This window comes from Anser brachyrhynchus (genome assembly GCF_964034855.1).
Source record: "Anser brachyrhynchus genome assembly, chromosome: 1".
NCBI lineage: Eukaryota > Metazoa > Chordata > Aves > Anseriformes > Anatidae > Anser > Anser brachyrhynchus.
Window position 1 is genome coordinate 123,186,896 of NC_137694.1, and position 9,608 is coordinate 123,196,503.

Consider the following 9,608-nt stretch of genomic DNA (forward strand, 5'->3'; position numbering starts at 1 on the left):
GAAATCCCTTTCTCAGCTTGCCTTCCATTTTGTATGAATTTAAATGAAGGCAGAGAAGTTGCTAGGATGCTAACTCTTCTGTTATACTGTGCTGTAGGAATATTATGTAATGCAAGGCAATAGTCAGATCTACCGTTATTAGATGTGACCAACTAGACCTATTAATACTTAATGGGAATCAGAGTGTTGGCTAGTCTTATCCAGGATCTGCAATGGTTCTCCAGAGCATTATAAATTACTTTAAATCCTGGATTATTCCAAGTTCAGCAGTCTTTCTCTAGAACACCATAATGATTGAAACTGATGGAGGCTCTCACCCTAATGGCATCCTAATCAAATTGGAAAATACTGTTTTCAAGGATGGAAGATGTTCTCTGAAAATGTTTCCTTCCCTTTGGACTATCACATTCAAAAATAGTTGGCCTTCTGATCACTCAGCAAATTTCTTTTGTTGTCCCAAAAGTCTTTAAAGGGAATTGAAGTGGTGAATTAACTGGAGTTAAAATCTTATGATTAGTGGACTAGGAAGATTTAATCTCATATATACGTGTGTGTATTTCATCCTCTGCTTGATAGGTTTTATAAAAATGTATACCTTGATTTTTATGTCTTGGGAGCTTTTGGTTAGATGTATCTTTACTTCACTTTGAATTAAGAAAAATAAATCTCTTCTGGATAAACTGTAATTTTGAAGCTGAGACTATTTTGCTACTTGAAAAACATTATTTTTAATGGAAGAAAAACTCAAGAGGATTATTAGGTCTTCAAGTCAGTTAAGACAAAAAATGTTAGACTTGCTTCCCTGTTTTGATTGCTTCCTTAGGACAGCAAGCTTGCTCTCCCTAACCAATGCAGTAATATCCTTCAGCCAGTTCCATCACAATCATTTTGTAGCTTTATGACTTTCCTGTGCTTCAGCCTCTCTTGAAATACTGCACTATGGAACCAATGGAATAATCATAGGACTGGGGGACAAGAAACATAATACTGTTGGCATGACTGTCCAGATAGCCTTCCTAAGCCTGTTGTTGCCTTCACAGATGCAATGAAAGGGAAAAATGTGAGCCCAGACAAGCATGGTCATTGTATATATCAACAGTTGTTTATCCACTGTATCAAAATGTGACAGATTCTTTTTAGCACACAAAATACTATGTCAGAATAAGTAAGCAGACCACTCTTCAATCTTCCCCATCAGCTCTTCAGCAAACATAGAGAACAGATTTCTGGGCAACAAGACAGAGCTGCTGTACTGTGCAGAAGGAAAGACAACAGGAAAGTAGCAGAAAAGTCATGGCACCCAACCACTGTAGCCAACATGACTGAACAGTTTGCCATCCTTGTATCCCATACTCGCCAGTGATGACTGATGAAGATCACTAAACATGTTGATTACTGTGGACTCTGTTCAAAGTAGCCAAATCTAGTGGACTGCAGGACCCAGGACATCAACCCCACTTCCTGTTCTACAGCCATTGAAGGTTGTTCTTTTCGGACGCAGCTCCAGCCACACCTGAACCTGGCCTCCATCCTTAGGGAAGGGAAAACTACTTTCACAGTTCTTTCCTGCTCCTGCTTTTTTTTTTTTTTAATTCTATTTTATTTTATTTTTTTTATTTTTTTTTACTGCACTGTAGATCTGTTAAACTCCAGTGTGTTGCAAAAGTTTAAGCACCTATGAATTTACACAATTTGGAATGGAACTTGCAATACACGGGGGGGCAACATGCATACATAAGAGGCAGAAGTTTATTTACAACTATAATAATAATGATATAGTAAATTTCTAAGTTGCTGTTAAGGAGTAAATATTGGAAAGGCTGGTTGCAAAGGTACAAGCACTTTCCTGTAATTGCTATGTAGTCATGTAAGTCAAACAAGTCAGACTGTTTTTTATTTGTTTTTTCTTGTAGTTTTGGCATTAGTAAGCATTCCAATTCCTACAGCCCAGATATTACTGTATGTAACATTCCTGTTGCCCGTGTAACAAACTGAAGAATGGTGTGGGAAAGTGAGTGTGTATGTATGCACATACATATATATGTATGTATATGTATATCTGTCATTCTTTGGAAGTCTAAATAGCTCTTTTTGTTTTAAGAAAATTGAACATGTGTCTTGAGATGAGTGCAGTTTCTATTGTTGGTACATAGACTTCCTTGTTTATAAAATGTAATTGTCAAAACTCAGGAGAATTGTTCTTCAACTCAATGTTGTGAATCAAGTAAATTGAATCAAGGAAATACTGGATTTCTTTAAGTGTCTTGTGAATAAGAATCACTGGCAATAAAAAGCACAGTATTTTGTAAGCCTCTTGCCTTTGCACCTACCCCTGCTATATCCCTTGAACATTAACCTCATGGTTCTTTTGTTTCTTTCTCCCCTTTTTTCCCTAGTTCACTTTCTTTTGCCTCTTTTGTGAAGAGTCTGCATTATTCTCTCTTCCAGCCTGCCCTCCTTGGCAGGTCTGTCTTTCCAGCAGAAGAACCCTCATAGGGGGACAGGCTGTTCTGCTCACGACAGTCTTGTTGAGGTGAATGGAGATGTGGAGGAGCTGAGAATATTGCATCTGGAAAATATATACAAGGTCACGATCAGTCCACATATCCTGCTCCACCTGTCAGCACAATAGAAACTGATGTATGAAGTGGATATTACTCAATAACCTCTCAAACATTTAAAGAAGGCACAATCTCTTACAAGTTTCTAGGGGATGTACTGAAGAGCATTTCATTGTACCTTGAAGGGTCAACTGAGAAGCAGTTTGAAAAATTGTGTAGCATGCCAGGCTTTTAAGTTCTGTTCAGCTGACCCATAAGTTCGTATACTGGTATTAAATTTATCCTTGTTATTTGCTTGCTACTAAGACTAATTTCCCAGATCAACATTTCTTCAAATTCAACTTTTTTTTTTTTCTAAATATTTTAGAATATTTTAACTAGGAAAGGTGCCCTCCTAGATCTGTTGCTGGAGAACAGAGAGAGTCTTGTGGGGGACATGGCAATTGGCGGCCGTCTCAGTCATGGTGACCATGAAGTGGTTGAGTTTAAAATTTATGGTGACAGAAGGAAAACTGGCACCAAAACTTCAGCCCTGGATATGGGGAAAGCAGACTTCAGGCTGCTCAGGGAACTAGTCAGCAAGGTCCCCTGAGAAACTGCTTTTGAAGGCATTGGCGTCCATCAGTGCTGGTCAATCTTTAAGCACTGCCTCCTAAAAGCACAAGATCAGGCGATTCCAAAATATCAGAAGTCAAGCAGGTGGGGCAGAAGGCCGGCCTGGCTGACCAGGGATCTTGTACTGGAGCTTAGGTGAAAAAAGAAAGTGTACGGCTGCTGGAAGGAGGGTCAGGTGACGTGGAAGGAATACAGGGATGCTGTTCGTGTTTGTAGGGAGAAAATTTGTGTGGCCAAAGCCCAACTAGAATTGAAGCTGGCCAGGTCTGTGGGAGACAATAAAAAAGTTTTTTTTAGATATGTGAACAGAAAAAGGAGAACCAAAGAAAACATAGGTCCTCTACTTGATGGGGAAGGTCTCCTTACAGACAACGACATAGGCAAAGCAGAGATGTTTAATGCCTTCTTCGCCTCTGTCTTCAACACTGATGATGGGCTTCGGGACCCAGGGTACCCTGAGCTGGAGGACCATGACGGTGGGAATGATAAACTCCCAACTGACCCTGAACGTGTGCAGGATTTGCTGCTCCACCTGGATCCATACAAGTCCATGGGTCCAGATGGGATTCATCCCAGTGTGCTTAAAGAGCTGGCTGACATCATCGTGGGACCTCTCAATTATTTTTCAACGATCTTGGGAATCTGGAGAGGTCCCAGTAGACTGGAAGCTGGCAAATGTTGTCCCAATTTTCAAGAAGGGTAAGAAAGAAGACCCTAGCAATTACAGGCCTGTCAGTCTCACGTCAGTGCCTGGTAAAATTATGGAGAAGATGATCCTTGAAGTTATTGAAGCGCACATGGGGGACAATGCAGTCATTGGTCCCAGCCAACATGGGTTCATGAGGGGTAGGTCCTGCCTTACAAATTTGATTTCTTTTTATGATAAGATCACCCATCTAGTCTATCAAGGGAAACCAGCTGATGTGATCTTTTTGGACTTCAGCAAAGCTTTTGACAGGGTATCCCATAGGATCCTACTGGACAAAATGTCCAGCATACAGCTAAACAAAAACATCATGTGATGGGTAAGCAATGGGCTGATGGGCAGGGCTCAAAGGACTGTGGTAAATGGGGCCATATTAGGCTGGCAGATGGTCACTAGTGGGGTCCCATAAGGCTCCATTTTAGGGCCAGTCCTCTTCAATGTTTTTATAAATGATTTGGATGTAGGACTAGAAGGTGTTTTGAGCAAATTTCCTGACAACACCAAACTTGGAGGAGTTGTGGACTCGGCTGAGGGTGGAAAGGCCTTGCAGAGAGATCTGGACAGATTGGAGAGCTGGGCAATCACCAACAACATGAAGTTTAACAAAAGCAAGTGCTGGGTCCTGCACCTGGGACGGGGCAACCCTGGCTATACATACAGACTGGGCGACGAGATGCTGGAGAGCAGCCCCGCAAAGAGGGATCTGGGGGTTGTGGTTGACAGCAAGTTGAATATGAGCCAGCAGTGTGCCCTGGCAGCCGGGAGGGCCAACCATACCCTGGGGTGCATCAAGCACGGCATTGCTAGTCGGTCGAGGGAAGTGATTGTCCCGCTCTACTCTGCGCTGGTGCAGCCTCACCTCGAGTACTGTGTGCAGTTCTGGGCATCACAGTACAAAAAGGACGTTAAACTGTTGGAGAGTGTCCAGAGGAGGGCAATGAAGGTGGTGAAGGGCCTAGAGGGGAAGGCATATGAGGAGCGGCTGAGGTCACTGGGCCTGTTCAGCCTGGAGAAGAGGAGGCTGAGGGGAGACCTCATCGCAGACTACAACTTCCTCATGAGGGGGAGTGGAGCGGCAGGTGACCTATTCTCCGTAATCACCAGTGATAGGACCTGTGGGAATGGTGTTAAGCTGAGGCAGGGGAAGTTTAGGCTGGACATCAGGAAGAGGTTCTTCACCGAGAGGGTGGTCGCACACTGGAACAGGCTCCCCAGTGAAGTAGTCACTGCACCAAGCCTGTCTGAATTTAAGAAGCGATTGGACTGTGCACTTAGTCACATGGTCTAAACTTTTGGTAGACCTGTGCAGTGCCAGGAGTTGGACTTGATGATCCTTATGGGTCCCTTCCAACTTGGGATATTCTATGATTCTATGATGATTTTAAACATCCAGAGCTTAGCACAATGCATACTTCTTCCTTTCCATACTTGGTGCACCTCAGAGCATTTCCTGACTTCTCAGATGACCAAAACTGAGAGAGGGGCAACTAAATGCAAGAAAGATCCATAAAAACTACTCCAAATAGTTTTCATGGATACATATAATTGAAGGGGCTTCTGGCTGCTGAATTTTTTTCAATCAAAACCGCAGCTTTTCTGTATGTGATAAACTAATGTAGAGAGGAAACCTTGACAAATTATTGACATTTTAAAGCATATTCTAAAGACTTTGCACTCCTAAATTATTCAAACTATAAAAGCATACAGTGAGGTGCCTCAGCAAAAATGCCCCTGTGGTATTCCTTTCAGTGGATGCATATTCTGCTATTGCCATTTCTGGTATCTTAAAATAATGCTCTCAGGTGATTCTCTACTTTTTACAGAACAAAGGCTTAGTGTCTCTGCCTGCCACTGCACATTCTCTTAATGATAGTCTGGAGATCAGATCTGGCAGATGTCCCTGGCATACTGCTGCAGGGAGGCTCCCAGATCATGGCTGGGGTTCCAGGTTGGTGTGACCACAAGCACAGCTTGTGCCTTGGAGTGCTCCAACACCTGGGATCTACTTGCAGATATCCCTGCCAGCCTGCAGGGCCAGCCTAAATGATTGCACCTTCCAAAACATCTTGACTGTGACATGTCTTAAGTGCCTTCTTTAAATGTCCATGGCTGCAGCCACTGCAGTAGCAGGACCAAGAGGCACCCAGCTCTGTACTAGTGATCATATAGTCCAGTCTGGCTCCTGCAGTACTGGGTGGTCTCACTGCAAATATGCAGGATGAACAACTGTGATAGTAATGACATAATTTTCTAAACTGATGCTAGAAAGTAAGGCTTAGGAAGGCTGTTACCAAAGGTATATGTGCATAGCTCCTGAGTAGTGCACTTTCAGCCTTCTAACTCTTTGTTGCTACAACTGATCAATGCACCCACACAGTAAGACCTGTGCGGATGGACTAGTGGTCTGTGTCAGACACAACCGGTGCTGCTGTGTGTGCTATGTGGGGAGCTCACGGAGTTCAGACATGCACCAGCATTAGCTGAAGCTCCAATGGTGCATATTGGATGTTGTGGTTTAGTCCCAGCAGGCAACCAAGTGCCGCGCAGGTGCTTACTCACTCTTCTCAGGTGGGATAGGGGGTTAAATCAGAAAGGTAAAAATGTGACAGCTCATGGGTTGAGATAAAGACAGTTTAATAGGTAAAGCAAAAGCCATGAATGCAAGCAAAGCAACGTAAGGAATTCATTCTCTACTTCCCATCAGCAGGCTGGTGTTCAGCCACCACCAGGAAAGTAGGGCTCAACATGCTTAACGTGTTCTTGGGAAGAAATACCATCAATCTGAATGTCCCCACTTTCCTTCTTCTTTACCCCAGCTTTTATTGTGAGCATGATGCCATGATGCCAGGTGGTATGGGATATCCCTTTGGCCTGCCTGGGCCAGCTGTCCTGGCTGTGTCCCCTCCCAACTCCTTGTGCACCCCCAGCCTCCTCACTGGCAGGCCAGCACAAGAAGCAGAAAACTACTTGGCTCTGCGTAAGCACTGCTCTGCAACAACTGGGCTAATGTCAAACCCCAGCAGAGATGTTAGAAAACAGAACAGAGGTATGGAAACCATTTTTGAAAGGGTCTGAAATGCAGCTGTTGTATAACAATCAGCATGACAAATCAGTGTGTTGTAGAATCATAGCATATCCAGAATTCAAAGGGACTCACAAGGATCATCAAGTCCAATTCCTGGGTCTATGCAGGACCACCAAAAATTAGACCAAACATCTGAAAGCGTTGTTCAAATGCTTCTTGAATTCCAGCAGGCTCTGTGACATAACCACTGCCCTGGGGAGCCTGTTCCTAACACTCAGCCTGACCCTCCCCTGTCCCAGCTCCATGCTGTTCCCTTGGGTCCTGTCGCTGTCCCCAGAGAGCAGAGCTCAGCGCCTGCCCCTCCACTCCCCTCGTGACGAAGCTGCAGGCCACCATGAGGCCTCTCCTCAGCCTGCTCTGCTCTGGGTTGAACAAACCAAGGGACCTCAGCTGCTCCTCGTACATCTTCCCCTCTAGATCCTTCACCAACTTTGGACACTCTTTAATGGATTTATAACCTTTTTACACTGTGGTGACCAAAACTGCACACAGTACTTGAGGTGAGGCCACACCAGCACAGAGCAGAGCAAGACAGTCCCTTCCCTTGACCGGCTAGCAATGCCATGATTGATGTACCCCAGGTTACTGTTGGCCCTAGTGGCTGCTGGGGCACACTGTTAAGCTGTTTTCAGAAAGACTGGGATTTGACCCACAGAGAAGGTAACTTTTTTAGATACTAAATATTTAGAGGCTTATAACATACTGTGGTAAAGCAATGAGAACTATTAATATAAGTTATTTTACATGTTAGTGTTGCAAAGGCACAGGTAATATATGGTTAACTAAATTAGAACTTGTGAAAGTTGGGTTTATCTCATTAGCCTCTGAAACACTGCAGCATATGCTTTTATTTATACACTCCTTAATACTGTAAGCCCTGATTCCAGCCCTGTATAATAAAGGAAACTAGAGGAGATAGTTCAAACTCCCAAAAGCTTATGCTGTAAGGACACTAAGAACTGTAATATGCATGCAGAGTATTACTGTACAACTGTCTGTGTGAATCCTGTATTTTTTAAATTGGGATGAGAGGAAGAAAAAACAATGACTTGGCTCAAAAAAGAAAAAAAAAAAAGATTGAGGAAGGAAAGATACAGAAGGATACAGAAGAGATTGATGGAGAAAATATGCTATGATGGACACAAGAAAACAGAATGAATGGTTGGATCTAAAAGCTAAATAGACAAACAGCATTCAAAGTAAATAGTACAGAAAACAGCTTTGTATCATCATCACTGTTGAAGGTCAAAGACTGAAGTGTTTCTGCAGCTGTTCTTGCCAATATAAGTCTCTGGCTGCCACTATACAAAATAAACCCCAGATACTATTTAAGCGATAGCTGGCATATATATTTCAGAATTTGAGGAATGCTAAGCTTTCTTCAGACATCTTCTGCCAAAGTGATTTATTATGGAAGTGAGCTTTCAGTGACTCACCTGATAGGAATATAACCTTATTTTTATATAGTAGTAATGGCAGAATGAGTAAAGAACAGCTAGATTAAAATAACATTTATGTTTCTATATTACATTTCCTTTGTGTATTCTTATTTATTATTTCTATTATGTAGCGCTGCTCTCCAAACAGGTAAAATACTTACCAGAAGTCCAAACACTCATTTTTAGAAGAGGGTGGGCAGTAATGAGCCCGTGTCCAATGAGCTTTCAGCTGGAGTTCTGAAAGATATGTGGCAGCAAACTGCATTTGTTAAAGTAAATCTAATTTAGCAAATGTCAACACTGCAGTCACTTCTTCTCTGCTCTCAGTGCCTGTGGTGAATGGTTTAAAGCAAAATCATATATGCATAAATGAGTTGTCATCTCTGTAATGCCAGTAGGATTCAGCTATTTCAACTGTCAAGTTGTTGTAGACTGCAGTAGTCAAACTTGGCTGGAGAATCCCTTGGCTGATAGTCAGAAAGAAGCAATGATTATAGTTTGACAGGCAAACTGCTTTGTCCAGCTTCATGGTTCACTATAATTCAATGTCAAACCTTGCAATGGAAATTGCAAATTGTCGTCACTGCACAGTACCATTGGTTTGTCATGTCATGGTCCTGTGGGACAGTAATGATCTCCAAGATCTTTGTTTCCTCTACTCTACTGACAGACAAGCTCAGAAATGGAAAAGAAAGAATTTCATCTGCTTTGTATTTTCCTTCCTAATACTGTGGAAATTAAGGCTCTTTCTTTCCTGTTTGACTGCGTAGAAAACCTCCATGAAGTCATTTGTGTGTTCAACCATTTTCCCACAGCCTTGAGTAAGCCTGACCACACACAAAGCATTACTCTGCCAGTAGTTTTAGCATCTCCTTTCAGCTCTCAGATGCCATAAGAGAATCTCAGCTGGGATCCAGCCTGCCCAAAGGCAGCAGGCAGGCCCTACAGGGCCAGGACTGGTAACATTGCAGCAGGAATGCCCAAAATTTAGAGATGTGAATTGAGGAAACCTACAGGCATACTTACTGCACAAAGCTGAGAGCATCTCTCCAGTCGCCTGAATGCAGAGAGGGAAACTATCTCATGCAGAGAATATTTCAACAAAGCAATCATGACATCATATCTGACATCTCACTGGAGTTATAAAATTGTTGCAGTACCAGAAGCCTAGGAGCCCTACTGATGGACTTTTCTTTGCTGAC